Genomic DNA, 16622 nt, shown 5'->3' with positions numbered 1-16622 from the left:
CAGAAAAGATACACACACAGACACAGACACAGACACAGACACACACACACACACACACACACACACGCACACACACAAGATTCCCCACAGTTAACAAAAATAATTTATAGTGTCTGTACTGTAAAGATAGTATGATATCATAATAGAGGCTGTACTTTTAGTCATTAGGGTGAGGGGACTCTGAGCTTGAAATCAGGAAGATTCGTTTTCATGAGTTCAAATCTGGCCTCAGACACTTCCTAGCTGTGTGACTTTGGGCAAGTCACTTAACCCTGTTTGCCTCAGTTTCCTCATCTGTAAAGTGATCTGGAGAAGGAAATGGCAAGCCACTCCTGTGTCTTTGCCAAGAAAACCCCAAATGGGGTCACAAAGAGTCAGACAACCCAATAACAATATTTTTGGTCATGATATGTCACAAGAGGGACTAGAACCCAGGTCTTTCTGCCTTTGAAGACCAGCTCTACATATTAATTATTCCACACTATTGAGTTACTAGTCACTTTCAGAAACTATAAGTTTCTACTTCTAGAAAGATTCTAGATAAAACTGAAAATTAGCTATTGCTGGGAGGCATATTTGTCCCCATATAGTGAGTCTACACTTGCTTCCTGGATATCTCTTTATCCATCCATTTCTGCTGGTCCTCCCTCTACCCTTTAGTTATTTTTCTACCTTTTCTTAAAGGCTAAATAAATTAAAATCTTAGAGCTAGAAGGGACCTTAAAGACCTGACCTTACCAACAAATCTAACCTTTGACATCATATTGGACACTCTGTTCAACATCCCTGAAAAGTGGTCATCTGGCCTTTGTCTCTGTCCCTCCCTCCCTCTCCTCTCTCACTCTTTTTCTCTGTGTGTGTGTTTCTTTGTATACTCAGTGCTTATTATAGTACCTTATATACATAGGTGCTTAATAAGTGACTGTTGGGTTGAATTAGATTGACTATATGTTTAATCTCTAGGTACAATGTAAGCTCCTCTTGTTTGCTTTCTGTCTTCACATTTCCAGTTCTTGTACAGAGTAAGCACTTAATACACATCCATTAAATAGAATCAAAACTGAATTTCCTGTCTTAGAAGGTGTAAAATTTTGGACTTAATATCGATTAACACTGATTGAAAAGCTCAGAGATAATCCACACCCATGCCTCACTTGGTCTCAAGAGCATTCTCCCAAATATTGTCCTGATTCGCCTAAGGCATAAATGACATTTCCCTACCTAGACCTCACATAGCACTTTCTATCTTCCAAATCTCTTCTCATTTTTCATTTGGAATCAGCATTCTATGCACACACACACACACACACATATGTATGTATGTATATATGTCCTCTTCTTCCCATTACTATGTACACTCCATGAAGACAGGTACAAGGTTTTACATACTTTTGTACACCTACTTCCCCCAAAACACACATACATGATCTCTAGAACATGCTCTGAATCTAAATATATCTCTAAATATATGCTCTTTGCATACAGTCAAAGCTGAATAAATATGACTTGAACTGAATCAAAATCAGTCCACAAATCAACCAACATTTATTAAGACCTCCTGAAGAAGAGTGTCCAAATTAGCCAATTAATGAATTCACCATTACCATTACCTCATGAGTTCAAATCCTGATTCTGCCATTTATTAGCTATATGACTGTGGCCAAGTCACTTACCTGTTCTGGATCTATTTTTCCTTATCTGTAAAATGAGGGGGTTGGATTGGAGGACCTTCTAAAGTTTATCCCCTAGATCCTATCCTGGGATAGGATTCCATATTGACAATGCACTAGGGGAATGGACCAAAGAGATTCCTGCTAGGTTTTCTTACCTGGTACTGTGCTAGAACAGTAGACAGGCATTAAGGTTTTTGATGGGTAGGAGTGAATTTGTCTTATTTACTTAGGATAGCTCTGGAGCACCAGAGACTTTCACAGCAGATATCTGAAGCTACATCATTCCTAAGCCAAGTGGATTGGTACACTTTTCCCCCACTGGATAGCCCAAAGTTTAAGCTAATTTACACCACAGCAATAAGGCTGGGAGTTGAGTGTAAAAGGAAACTGAACCACAGGGTTGAAAATAGGTCTTTGCATGAGCCAATGGTTGAAATCCAACTGTGTTGTTAGAGCCTCCAGCTCTGGTATTAAGAAGAGAAATGGCAAGGTGATTGATAACAGAGGAGAGACAGGTTGGTCAATTTACCCCTGTTTTCTGAAACTAAGAAAAGCACAGATATACTTTCCCCAGTGGACAGTGAGTTTGCACCATTGTGCACAGAACCTTGGGCTTGGAAATAGGAAGACTCATCATGAGTTCAAATCTGACCTCAGACATTTAATTAGTGGTGTGATTCTGGGCAAGTCACTTAACCCTGTTTGCCTTAGCTTCCTCATCTGTAAAATGAGCTGGAGAAGGAAATGACAAACCACTCCTGTATCTTTGCCAGGAAAACCCCAAATGAGGTCATGATCGAAAACAAGTGTCTTCAAAGCTTTCACCTTTACTTACAACTTTCCCTGGGGTAATGGGAGTCCAATAGAGCTGGGTTCAAATTCTTGTTCATACCCTTACTTAGCTTTGTGACCTTTAGCACTTTTGGCTTAAGATTCTCATTTAAAAATAGGGATAATGATACACTTCACAAGATTTGGGGGGGGGGGTGAGTAAGGTAATGCTCTTACTTGAGCTTTGATGTTGGAAACATGAATTCATAACAGCATTCCAAATGTGCCCATCAATAAATCAACCATTATTTACTGACACTCCCTATTTACTACGCACTGTGCTAGGTGCTTTAGAATAAATTAAAATGTGGCTCCTGCCCTTATAGGATTTATAAACTAGTTGAGGTGGCAGTAGAAAGGGGTGAACTTATGATTTCTCTGGTGTGGGGAACTCCAGAGAGGAAAAACTCTTCACTAAGTCTAATTAGAACTTACTCTGTAACTCAGTTCTATTACTAATAATAATAGCTAACAATTTAATGAGGTTTACAAAGTGCTTTGTATGTATTATCTCATCTGGTCTTAGAGAGACATTTACCCTTGAATAGCTAACTCAATAACTGGACAGTCAAATGAGTGGCATAATTAATAAGTACTTTTTAAGGAGGCTGTGTGGCTTTGTGGAAAGATCCCTGGCTGCTGAATCAAGGGACCTGGGGTCAAAAACCACTTCTGATATTTTCCACCACTGTAGGTCTGGACAAAACACCTTATCTCCCTGGGTCTCAGTTTCTTCATCTGTAAAATTAGAGAACTCGACTAGCTGAGATCTCTGTCAGCTCTAGGTCTATAATACTATGATCGAAAGAAGCTGAAATATCTGTGGGAAAGGATTGGAAGGAGGGGAGAGAGATCTGGACAATCAGGGAAGGCTTCATTGAGTATATAAGGATTTTAGCCTGGACTTAAAAGATTATGAGGCTCTAAGAGTGTGGAATTAAGGTGTTATTCCATGTAGAGGAAATGGCATGTTCAAAGGCAAGAGGATTTTTTTTTTAAATCTGGGGGATATGGATAGATCAGCCTTGCTTCTGTGGAGCAGGGTTCATGTCAGAAATCTGGAGCATGAACAAGTTGGAAAGGTAAGCTGGCACAAGACAGTGGAGGACTTCAAAAAGTCAGGCTGAAGACTTTTTATGAACATAGATAGGATCATTAAATTGAGAGCTGGAAAAAACCTTAGAGATCAGTCCCAACAACTCATTTTATAGATGAGGAAAGTGAGGCCTTAGATGACTCTCTCAAGATTCTATATCTCCATGTTAAGTACGAAAACAGAGACTGAATTTTATCCTGTAGTCGGTGAAGAACCATTAGACATTTCTGAACAAAAGAGCATGATAAAATTCAAGGAGCAATGTTAGAATCAAGAAACGGAGATTGGAGGCCAGGATACCTCATCCGTAGAGAAGCCTGCAAATAGTTTAGGCACTAACTAGGTGATATCAACCTAAAATAGTTGTAGAGAAAATGGAAAGGAAAGGATGCATGTAGGATATGTCACTGAGATAAAGTCACATTACCATCTCTTACAACGTATACTAAGATTATAGGTATGGAACTCAAAGAGACCTTTATAGGCAGTGCAGTTGTGTGCACTGTGTGTATGGTAAAGGTTTAACCAGCTCCTCAAAAAATGAAGTAAGACACATTTTAAAAGCTGAATCTGTATTATTAACATTTTTCTCCATCACTTTCTGAAGTCTAGGCAATCTACAAAACAATAAATCAAGCGCTGATTTGTAGTGTTTGCCAATTTCCAAGGGACAAATACTTCCACTGAAAATTTAACAATCAAGTCTGTTGAGTTGGTTCAGTCAACTCCACCATATTCTTGTTTTTTTGGTCATCTAGTCCTCATTTTATAAAGGAAGAAATGAAGTTCCAGGGAGGTGGTGATTTGCCCAAGATCACATAGGTAAGAAATAACAAAGCCAAGATTCAAACCTAAGCCCTCTGATGCCAAAGTGAGTGCCCTTTCCAATGGCGCATGTTCTCACCACTCTTTCTTTTCTTCTCTCCTTCTCTGGGATTTTTCTACCCTGCCCTGAATGCCTGTGATATCTGCTAAGTTACTAAATTAATACTCAAAGAATAACACAATTAATAATAGGTCACTCAGTGACATCATGAGATGGCTGCTCCTTCACTTATTCAACATGACTAATAATGCTATATTGGTATATACTCAGTACTTGCCCCATCTACCCTTACATTCAAACATTTCTTATAAATTAGATGATAGTCATAGTCAAGTGATGACCTTTCTTCAACTTCATGAAAAGTCAGTGAACTCTTCTATTATCCAACATTTCCTCAAAACTCAGTTTCTCCAGACTGTCTATGATATACTATTTTCAATCCTGCAAGTTATAAGGAACTCAATTATATTCTGGAACCCTGACCTGTATCTGCTAACTACTTTCTTTTCTCTGAAGAAACTGACAATTCTGGAAATTCTTTCTGATTTTTCTAAGCAAGAAGAGTATTTGATATTGCTTTCTCCTCCTTTTTTCAGGCCACTGACCTCTCTTAGAGATTTTTTTTTTTGTACACCTTATTTAGAGAATAAACCCAACTGTCAGTCTGGCATATGTAATTCTAGAATTTATGCACCACATACCCTGCTGTGCTCAATAGAGCTAAACCCCTAGAATACGAAGCGTACAGTCATGCTCATACATCCCACTAGTTTGATTTAGAGATTGCAAAACTTTGTTTTTAAGAATTCAACAGAGTAATACGGAAATTATCACATTAACTTCTTAAAAAAAATTTTTTTAAAGACTACTTTAGTTGGCGTGGGAATATGTGCAAACTGGCCAACTAGATTATTCCTTGACAAGCCCACCATCTCATAGATGCCATTTTGCAAAGGGTTGCCAATATCTTGGCCCGTCAATAGAAAACTTCCACAAAGCTTCAGATATTTTCAAAGCACCACAGTTTTATGACTGATCTTTTTTGGTGTGTTTCTGTTTTAAATGTCCACAACACTTACTAGCATCCATCATTATTGTAAACTTAACTACGTTATTGTATACATCATTACTGTAAACTTTATTAAAAACTAAAATATTCTGGGGGAGGTTAATAGAGCTCCAATGCAAAAAAAAAAAAAAAAAAAAACAAAATTTTAATCAACATATTAGAAGAGAGAATCATAAGAACATAGATATAGATTTGGAAGAAACTAAGAGGTCTCTGAGTCCAACCTTCTCATGTTACAGATGAGGAAAACAAGCTTGTTTTGACAACCTAGTCATCTGGTCAAACAGCTTCCAAGGTTTATTACCCTGTTCTAATCAATGTCTGGGTCGGACAGGAATCTTCCTCCGAAAAGACAAAAGAAATTAAATTCTAGCGAGCAGAACCGCAATGATGACTCAATTGAGCTCTCTCTTTATCTTGCCACGATGGTATTTGGAGGGAAAGATTAATTACAGAAGGGAAGTATGATTATGGTACAGCTTGGTGACATTTGTGAAACTTTTCTGGGGAACAAGGCTAGAAAATCAACAATTAATGAAAGGGGTTGGCTTTATCAGTGCCACTATAATAAATCATTTTAAAATGGCGTCCAAGCATGGTGGCAGCTTATTAACTCAACAACAATTTTACAGTCCAGCTTAGTTCAAGGATTCCTCAAAGATGTACATATTTGTTTCTTGAATTTCACCTCCCCCCCCCCACACTAATAGCCAATATCTGATTAGAATAGAATGGCTTTGTGGAACTTCCCCAGAATTGATATTCAAGAGGATTTCCATTTATTTTGCATGAAAATTGGTATGACGTGGAGTCACAACTCCACTCCCCCAAGGGGCTAAATCTTTATAAGCTGTATCACTGGGATCTTATTTATGGGTCCATCTCCAGAAGGAATCAGGGTGCTCAGACATTTAGGGTAAGGCTGGTGATGTGATCTAAGCGTGATTTATGCCCTTACCCATAAATATAGATTTTTTTTAAAAACCATTGCATAGATAAGTAAGGATATACATACATACATATATATATATATATATATACATATGTATATATATATATATATATATATGACTTAATCTGTTTTTAAACAGGGAAAACACATGACAAAACAAGGAAGAAGGGTACAATCAATTTTAAGAGGGATCAAGGAGCTGTTCCTTCTTCTTTTTCTGGCTCCCTATAGCTCAGACTCACACACTCTAGAATCCTCCCTGCTACAGCCATATAATTCCCACAAAGGGAATTTCCACAAGGTAATATCAGAATAAAAGAGGGATATACACCTATTGTCTGCAGCATTAGTGATGATCTGCACATCTTCAAGAAGTCAATAAAGCTTTCTAGCCTGAGTCAAATGGAGGCAGACTTTTCTGAAGTAACTTGAGTCAGGCAGGAGAAAGAAACATCCAGGTAGAAATAATTACCAGCCACCCCCACTCTCAGTGTTATTACCACTTGAAAGCTAGCTAGAATGAGTCCTAACAACATTCTGTTTAGAAAGAGATATTACAGAACGGCCATTAAAATGTTTTACTCCACTCCTATTACCCCTTAAAGTGCGAATGCCATTATAGGCCCTTTCCCTAGGTTCTTCAGTGTCTGAATTTAATCATTTCAGGGAACTGATTTATAACTATGCAAAGCCCATTATAATCTTGGGGAATAACACTTGAGCAAATGCCAATGTGAAATTTGCATTCTATTTTATACACTCATGGCTATAGCACCATATATCTTCCTGTGCTTACTGTTAAGTATTTCCTAGATCATTGATGACCCACGTACAGTATTGCCTTCTTGAAAACCTGAGCTGCTCTTAGCCATTCTAATCCAGCCACAAGCTGAACAAAACCCCACTTACATTAAAATTCACCCGCACCCCAAGCCCCATCTTCCAAATTCAGTTTCTTTGGAAATAAATTTCAGTGACAATTGTTACCTGTCTAACCTGTCCTGAACCTTTTTTTTGGTGACTCCTACAGTAGTAAATCTTTATTCAAAGCTTTCAACACAGGAGGGCTGACTTCAATATGTTCTGTCAAAATAGTAAGCACTCAGAGAGGTGTTGATTCTTCTCAAAATTGGCAACAACATGAATGAAAAGTAGATTAGGCAGATGAAAATAACTTTTACTCATCTCAGAGACTCAGTATTGCCTTAAGTAAATAAAGATGATCATTTTTAAGTGGGGGAGAAAAAAATCCTACCACCAAGGAATTATCCTTCATTATTCTTGCTGAAAAGTCTCCGTTTTGAAATTGACTTACTTTTGAAAAACTGATTATTTTGTTTTCTACATTTTTTTTAAAAAGCTAATTTTAAAAAGTATTCTGAAAAGACTTTCATGTTGATATTTACTCAAGGATAAAATTTCAATTAATAATATTGGGCTGTAGGTTTCACAAAGCTACCGTCAATGAGGGGGGGAGGGAATCATCTTCATATTAGGAATTTTTCCCCCTTATTAGAAAACTATTTTTCCCTGCAGGTAATCTATGGCAGTCAGCCTAAAATAAAAATCATTTGCTCAATAAATAGCAATGCCCCCCCCTCCCACCCAAGCCCGCCACAACCATCTCTGTGGCTGAAATAAGTATATGCACATTATAAGCAAGAAATGACTTCTTGAATATCTGTTCTGTCATCATTATCTTATTAGCCAAGTATGTACACACGACAACATAAATTAACAATTTCTAATGGAACAGGGGAAAATATAATCTCCCTCATCTGCTGAATGCCACTCTGTACTCCACGGCCTCTTAATCACATGGGTTCCTTTCTAACAAGTCTCCATAATACTGGGACGTCCAAGCACCATTAGGTATCACACAAGCAGAAAAAAAGTCTTTCCCGGCTCTAAGATGAGATAGAGCTCCTATTCAAAGGACCTATCTCAAATGGAAACCGCAGCCTGGTTATCTTTCATCCAGCCACCACACATTTGCCTGCTTCTATTTTAAGCAGCTGGGAATAATAATGTGTGAGGCAAAACTCAATCAAGAAAACTCCTGAGTTTTTTGGTTGGTTGGCTGTTTTGTCCATCTTATACAGCACATAGAGGTTCAGGAAGCAAGCACCTTCCATTTAGTTCTAAAGGGAGACCAAGGTAAAGAGGGAATTTTCATTGTCAGTGTACAAGCATATCCCAGTCTGGGCATCAGTTAGATGGTGGTCAAATGCAGGAGAAAGAGACCCCCAATGTCCTCTGCTTTACTCCAAGTGACAGTGGACCCGCCATAAGAAAAAGATAGCTGTTTGTGGAGGCTAGCTTGTTCCATACCATTAACTCAGAACAAAACATATTTTTAGTGGGACAGCAGTGTTTACTTGTAAGAACTGATGAATTGCATAGCACCATTTATCACGGGCAGACAAAGGCATCCAGGAGCAATTCTGGACATAAATCAAGGTGCATGCCCCTAAGTGAAAAAGAAAGGACTACTTAAGTCCCTAAAACTGTATAGATTGGGGTCAGTCTGGCCATAGCAACCAAGAGCGGTCCTCTGGGCTCCAGGAGGACCTAGCAACCAACAAATGAGCTCAGATCTCTTTTCATCTCCATTGGTGTGAAAGACAAAATTAAAAAGATTAGATCACCCTGCACCCATGACAAAGGGTTCCACAATGAAAAAATCATCTCTCTCCTTTGAATCACATCAAATAAATAACCTTCATCCCTCCAATAATGAACAACTTTCAAAGTAAATCGAATCTCCATAGGGCTGCTGTCCCTTGCTTTTCCTGGATTTGCATGATAATATCACACAGGAAGCTCAGAAAGGAGCTTGTAAATGGGAAACCCAGGATCCAATGTATCTTGAGCCCTGTTCACTCTCTATTCCAAGTATTCCAAATCACCTTCCTTTTCCACCTCATTGGAACAATGCATTGTATCCTAAACATGCACAAGGCTGCTTTTTCATTATAGGAGATGAAAGTTTGAATGCTGTGGTTTTGGTTTTTTGTGATGGGAGGGAGGGGAGGATCACCCTGCAAATGAGGGGAGATGGGGTCCTTTTTGTGTGTGTGAAATATGGAGGATGCAAAATGACTTAACCCCTAGACTCCACATCCCTAGTATTTTTCCCCCTTTTGGGGTGACAAAGAATTCTTTTCTTCGTACTGGCTAGGCTAGATTCTTTGTTCTTCTAGCAATTTTTCAGGCTCCTCGTGTCCAAAATTTTCCTAGTTGCTTTAGAAGAACATACATTTGCCTTTCTTTTTTTCATTCATTATCTGGCATTTCCTGGAAAGTATATGCATTCTTCATGGGCATCATAATAATGGGGAGAACATTTTATGAATTTCATCATGCACTACGTTCACCTTGGTGCTCTCTCTCTCCTTCTAAAACTCACCTGGGAACTCGAAATAAGGAACTAAGCTGTCAAAATAATGCACGTCTTCCCCCACCCCAAAACTCCAGTTTAATAGAGAGTGTTCCAAACCCAAAGGGTTCAAATTAAGAAAGCTTAAACCTCCAAGAACAAATAGAATAATATAATTTCATCCTTCTGCAGCAGCTCACGTAGATAGGACCATTCGAACCCAGCAGGGCTTCTCATTAATTTTTAAAAGTCTCTGACCCCAGTACAGTTAAGAGTGTAAAAATAATTAGAAATTAAGGATGAGAGAACACTGCTTTAATATTCCACAGTGCTGCTAGATGCTGGCTGCCCTGACCATAGCTGGGTACATGCATTAAGCATCCTTAAATAGAACCCCCTCACCATTAGAAATTTAAACTGCTTGGTGAATATCAGAGAAATTGATCACTGCTCCATTCAGCAGAGATCTTGCCTGGATTCCACTCCTACCTCCCGCGATTAGAGTAGCACAAAGCATGAGATTATAGGTTTGCAGACACGGAACAGAACGGAAGAGATAGTTCCTTGATAAAATACTGCTATTCAAAGGCACATTTGAGACCACACCATTTCTAACAAATCAGTAAGGACTCTCGGCATATTGAATTAAAGGTACAAAGAGTCTTTCTTACCTAAAACTTGTCAGAAGAAAGGTCTTTTTTCCATTGTTGTCACCTCCAGTGCCCCCTCCTGCCACCATGGAGACTGGGTCTGCTGTGTTTACGGTTTCCTTGCCTCAGTTACAGCTGTGATAGTGATCTGCCCCGAGTGGAGAAGTGAGGAGGGGTGGGTAGGAAGATTGTGTGTGTGCGTGTGTGTGTATGTGTGTGTGTGTGTGTGTGTGTGTGTGTGAGATAGAGAGAGAGAGAGAGGGAGGAGAGGATGGAGAGTAGGGAGAGACAGATAGGAGGAAAAAGGAGAGAGAGACAGGAGAGAGAGAAGGAGAGGAGAGGAGAGGAGAGGAGAGGAGAGGAGAGGAGAGGAGAGGAGAGGGGGGAGAGAGAGAGAGAGAGAAAGAGAGAGAGAGAGAGAGAGGAGAGGATGGAAAGTAGGGAGAGAGATAGGAGGAAAAAGACAGAAGAGAGAGAAGGAGAGGAGAGGAGAGGGGAGAGAGAGAGAGAGAGAGAGAGAGAGAGAGAGAGAGAGAGAGAGAGAGAGAGAGAGAGAGTGCTAACTTCAAGACTGGGAACCTAAAACCTCAGGCCAAGTCAAGGCTGAATGGAAAGGATCAAAGTCCTGTCCCTCATCAAGAGAGCAGACAGATTTTTTCTCCCACTAAAAAGTGGGCCTGTCATTAGGGATTCTTACTAAGAAACCTCTGGCAGAGGCGGACCTTCTCCGGGCTGCTAGTGGCTGCCCAGCAGTCCGTGCAGAATGCAGGTATCTATTGTTCCAGAGACAGATATGTAGCCAGCCAGTCAGACTCTGACAGATCTCAGCAAACCAGTGAGCCTGCCTTCATTTTAACTCTTTATCTACTAGCACTTTTTGGTCCAGCACAAAGGTCTCATAATCACCCACAGGAGCTGGGAAAGGGGAAGTCATTTCATATATGTAGTTGACTGCAGAGAAAGAGCTCTACATAAGGGTGGAGATTTTGCTTTTGTTCTTATAAAAATGTGGGTTTTTAAACATTATTTTTAAAAGAATTTTGCTGCAAATATCTTATATTTTCAGGGAGAAATTTTGCTTTCATTACCTTCACTGACGATCCAATTTGTAAATGAGACACCAATGAGCACAACCAAGCCATGATTATTTTTCAGAAAATGGTATATAAACAAGAATTACCCCAAAATATTCTCCCAGAGGCGTCTGGGCCTCTGAACCATTGAAAACATGGAAATGCAGAGTTTTTTGGCTAAGTCTCTTGATCACATAATTTTTCCCAGAGATCAACAACCCCATTCCACTTTTTTTTTTTCCATTCCCTCCATTCAACTACAGAGGAAAACAGGTCTTTTTCTGAGAGGAGTTACTACTGGTCTCTTTGGTCCCAACCTTCACATTCTGGGAGACCAAATGCTTCATAGAAAACCATGCAAATAAATATTAAACATACACCAGCATCTGTCCCACCTTCTAACTTCCCCCCTCTCCCAAAGTACATGCCTAACCAGACAGTCTAATTAAGGAGGTTCAGAAAACTTGTGTTCCCTAGGATCCCAATGTATCTAGACAGTTATATTTTTTATCATCAGACTTTTTTTTTTTCTTTAACCTGGAAGTAACTTTTTAGCTTAACTCAAAAAATTCTTAGTATTCTATATTCATTCAAGTTACATTGGTCAGCATATTGAAAGGAGGAGGTTTCTACCTTTGTTTAAAGTGCTAAAGAAAAATAGCCCCAAAAAAAGAAAAAAGGAAAGGAAAGGAGGGGAGGGGAGAGGAAGGAAGATGAGAAGAAAAGAGGAGAGGAGAAGAGAGGAGAGGAGAGGTAGCTTATGATAGGGAAAGAAATGTTTGGGACTTTGAAAGACTCAGTCCTGATGAATTGCTTCCCATTGCTTGGGCAGATACAGTCCATATTTTGACTTTGGGTACACAACACATATAGGTTGGCCATGAAGTTCCATTGTCAAACAATTTCTGCACTTATCCAGGGCTCACTTTTCAAAGCCACAGGGTAAATATGCAATGCATTGAGTGCAGGTTTAACCATGCATGCCAGTTAACAACAATAACACCTGTACTACATAGTTGTGCATCACTGAACAGCTTTCTTAAAGTAACTTAGATTCACTTTATTTGGTTATTTGTTCATTAATTCACCCCCCCCCCCCTTTCTCTCTTTCCCTTCCTTCCTCTGCCAGAGCGGAGAGAAGAAGAGGGGAGAGGTCAAGGGGGTCCACAAGTCATTACACACCATGAGAGTTTCAAATTTCATTTTAAAAACCTAAAGAAAATCCCCCCCTTTTCTCCACCTCCATAGCCAACTCTGAAAACATTGCGTGTCATACTAATTTCACCTGGATTCCTAATAACAGACCTGAGGATTTTTAAAATGTACACACAAAAGCATTTAAGTAGTGACTTTAAAAAAAATAGAAGTTAAATATTTAAAGCACACTCTACACTTTAGACTTAGAGTAAAACTTCTCTTAAATTCCATACTTATAGAAACAAACCAACCTGAAAGGGAAATAAGGAAAAACAAAGAGCATTCATCCGTCCCTACCAGGAAGCAATAATACATGAGGGAAGTTTTCATTCTCACTCTAAGTGCTATAAACTGCTTCTTCTTTTATTTTTTTCTTTTGATGCTTTGAAGGCATATATCGTGGTATGCTCAAGAAACAATTTCCCTTCTTGGGACATTTTTAATAGACAAATATCTTATGCCTAATAATAATAATAATAGATGATATTTATGCAGTGCTGGACAGCTTATAAAACGCTTTGCTTGCATTGTTTCTTTTTTTATCTTAAATGGAAAGGGATGATTCAAAGAAAGAAATAAAAGGAAAAATGCCACAAGGGGAAGTTACAAATGCACCTGGAGGGCATGACCAGGTTTTTCTTGCAAATTCATGTAATTGTCTCTTGTATTGTCAGAAAAATAGATGACTGAGCTGTAGCAGTTGGCCATGTGATCAGTGTTGGGTTTGACTACTTTTGACCTGAACACTGGAACAAGATCCCACCCAGGCACTGTTATCATGAATCTCCCAATTGTCCCACCATCCCTGACACACAGCTCAGCCTTGGATGCACCCCCAAATGAAGCTTCTTGACTCAAACTAGCTGGGGACAAGCATCCCCTGGTACTGGTGCTGATATGACTAGTAACTCTAAAACAACTGGGGTTCATTCTTTCAGGGATGTATGTTCACGAGTCAGGAAGACCTAGGTCTGAATCCCACCTGATATACATACTGCCTGTATGACTCTAGGTAAGCCAGTTAACTTTTCTGAGACTCACTTTACTCATCTGTAAATTGAAGATAATAATGGCATCCATCTTATAGGGTTGTTGTGAGGTTCCAGTGACGTTCCAGTAAAGTTCTGAAGAATTATATGAATATGAACTAATCTTATTTTATTATTGTTTTCAACTCTAGCAAAAGTAACAGATAATAAAAGAACACACTCTCCACCAAAGGTTTGTGTGTGTATACATATATGTATCTATGCCTTCATGAGTGTGATCAATGAGAGAAGAGGCCAGTGTTTATCCCAAGATTTTAGTTATCTCCCTATCCTCATGCTTCTGTTCTGACATTGTCATTTTCCTACCCTCTACCCCTCAACATACAAACAACTTCAAACTTACAACTTATACTTTAATAGTTGTTGGCCTCAGGAATAAGGATAGCAGAGAGTCAAAGAACAAGTTCTAAGTATATTTTGTATCTCCTAATTCTGGTTTCAAATAAGGATCCTTTTATTTCATGAAAAGAGGAAAAAACACACACACCCACAGACCACTCCCTTTCCCCTCTTGCCCCCCAAAAATGTTTCGTGTACTAGATGATTAAGAAATAAGACAAATAAGAGTTTGGCTCCTTCCTTCTTAGCAGGAGCAAAAAATCTGTGATTGCTTCCCCTCATGTGAGGCTGAGCATTTGTTCCCTCTTTGAATTTGCATGGCTTGAACTAAAAGATTTAAAATGATGTGTCCCAAAGGGAAAGTGCACATAAAATGGGTTATCCTCTATTACATAATATTGTCATGTTTGGGAATTTTAGCTTTGGAAACTCTGCACCAAACAGTTAGAATATTAGATTTCAACTACACATTCACAAGGAGAGTCACACTCTGGAATCAGGTATCCATTAGTTACCAAGGGTCTGTGTTTTCATGTTGTAAAAAACTCACTCTTGCTAGTTATATACATATGGAATATGTGTACATATATGTACGTATAAATGTAATCCTCCTCCTGCTCGTTAAAAAAAAAGTCACCTCACCTCTTCCTATAGTTTTGGAGGCCACCTCTGTGGATAAATCTCAGGCAGCTAGGATTATATATTAAAATTCTAATTAAATTTTTTCTCTTGTGTTATCTCTGCTCTCTGAGCAGAGATTAAAAGTAAAATTTGGATCCTGGATGAAGACACTATGAACAACTAAAACATGATGCTTGTTAATGAGAAAGAAACAAGGTTTGACTACATGGTCCTGGAGAAAAGAACACCAAGAAAGCATTTATTTTAGAGGACCCACTTCAGGCTCTGAATCATCAGTGTCATGTAAGAGTTATTTCAGTTCATAGAAATGTGCTTTTCAGAAAAAGTGGATATAGACATAAAACAGAAAGATGTAATTTCTTAGTGGGAAGGGAACCAACAACTTATTTTCCAATTCCAGTATTTCAGTGGATAATATAAAAACAGCTAGCATTTGCAAGTGGTTTAAGGTTTGCCAAATGTTCTATGTATATTATTTTATTTTACCTTCTTGAGTCTATAAGGTAGGTGGTATTATAATCCTCATGTGACAGATGAGGAAACTGAGGCAGAAGGAGGTCAAGTGACTTGCCCAGAGTCACACAGCCAGTCTCTCTATCAAAGTGTCTCCCTACCAAAAGCCGTGAGCCTAAGAAATGTTTGGTCATAGAACTGAGGCACTTGGTAAACTGCAATTAACTAGACTATTTTAATATTTAAGACCCTGAATAAAGTTCATGGCAAAGTATCTGAGTCTTTGTGTATATGTGTAAGACAAATGCAGCCCTGGAAAGCTGTCAGTTTCAAAGGCTCAGTTCTCATGGAACTGACCTGAAAAACCACTCTATATTTTAAAAGTGTAGTGATAGCAGCTATCCAGCTTGGGTACATTAAGACCCCAGAATATTTAACCTATGGGGTCATCACATTGGTTTGGTTAGAAATAACAGACCGGCACTTTCCCCATTCTTTCAGTCAAATCAAGTGCTAAAGGTATGAAGTTTGTTTGTATGGATCAATGAAATCTCATTGAGTTCATCTAATCAAATTCTTAAAGCTACAAGAACCTGACAGATTTCCTGCTTGAGAAAGGATCAAAGGAAAGGTTTTGGAATTAGGAATGATCCACCACTTTGGTTTTGGAGGCCAAGGTCTCTTATTTGGGTAAAACACATTTCTTTATCCTCTTTTCTTTTTCTAGTTACTGGACAGTTAGCATTGTGACTGAATACATACAGAAAAGTCAATGTTAACATCTTGGACTGAAACAAAGAAAAAGTATCTGCATTGTTTGTATAACTGGAACAATATGTTTTCCATGTTTTTAAAAAAATCCCCTTTATTCCTAGATATTCCCAGACATAATGGGCAATGATTTTTTTTTAATTCTCTAAATGACCTAAAAGATCTGATGCTGAAAACAATAGTTTTTTGTTTTGTTTTGTTTTTTTAATGGAAGTTGGTAAACACAATGGCAGGAGGAGGGGCCAGAGAGATTTTTTTGAAAATATTTTCCTCCTACCTTTCCAAATTATAACATAGCCTAGAACACATTTCCACCTGTCAATTACAAGGCAATTACCATTTTGGGGGGGCTAACTGCATCTTAACTGATTTTCATTGTTGAGCCAGTCTGGACTTACCTTCCCCCCAGCCAGAGTGTCTTCCAATGTGCCTGGACCACTGGTAGAGTAGTCTGAGACATGAAAGCCGCAGCAAAGACCAGCCCCTCTGTCTTCATCCTGCCGTGTGCAGTCTTCCCCATCCACATCTTTCGATAAAAGTCAGGATAAAGCATGATTTATTAATATGGCAAAACCATTACAATTCAGAGCTAAAGTGTTATTGGACCTCTCCCTAGCTACTG

General features: G+C 38.8%; 1 long non-coding RNA gene across 1 annotated transcript in view; it reads right to left on the bottom strand.

Moving 5' to 3' along the window:
• The window catches only part of LOC140534529 (uncharacterized), a 769311-nt gene that overhangs the window by 119474 nt on the left and 633215 nt on the right, over nucleotides 1–16622 (bottom strand). Inside the window, exon 13 of the long non-coding RNA XR_011977353.1 lies at nucleotides 10498–16526. This is a non-coding gene — a long non-coding RNA (uncharacterized lncRNA). The remainder of the gene's footprint in view (nucleotides 1–10497; nucleotides 16527–16622) is intronic.

Source organism: Notamacropus eugenii, chromosome 3 (assembly GCF_028372415.1).
Source record: "Notamacropus eugenii isolate mMacEug1 chromosome 3, mMacEug1.pri_v2, whole genome shotgun sequence".
NCBI lineage: Eukaryota > Metazoa > Chordata > Mammalia > Diprotodontia > Macropodidae > Notamacropus > Notamacropus eugenii.
This window is presented reverse-complemented; position numbering and strand designations above follow the sequence as displayed.